The sequence below is a fragment of the Pygoscelis adeliae genome, unplaced genomic scaffold (genome assembly GCF_000699105.1).
Source record: "Pygoscelis adeliae isolate BGI_AS28 unplaced genomic scaffold, ASM69910v1 Scaffold978, whole genome shotgun sequence".
Lineage (NCBI taxonomy): Eukaryota > Metazoa > Chordata > Aves > Sphenisciformes > Spheniscidae > Pygoscelis > Pygoscelis adeliae.
In genome coordinates this window covers 16,209-16,515 of record NW_008825339.1, presented here as the reverse complement: position 1 = coordinate 16,515, position 307 = coordinate 16,209, and positions in this window count along the sequence as shown.

The window sequence follows — 307 nt, the reverse complement described above, 5'->3', positions numbered from 1 at the left end:
GGTGGCGGAGCCAGGTCAACCGCTCGGGTTGGATGGGACGGAGGGCTCCGTCCCCGCTGCGGAGACGTTTCTGGTTGGGTTTTGCTCTGGTTGGGTTGAACGCTTCCGGGGCTGTCGGTGGCAACGCACCGGGGAAGGGCTCCGCTTGGCCCATAAATAGAGATATACGTAAAAATTACGCACGTACGCGTTGGCTGCAGTCAACGGCTCAACGTCCAGACGGAGATCGGCAACGAGTGGTGTCCCCCAGGGGTCCCCTGGGTTCAATACCTTCGGCCGACGACCTAGACGGTGGCGTTGCGGATGC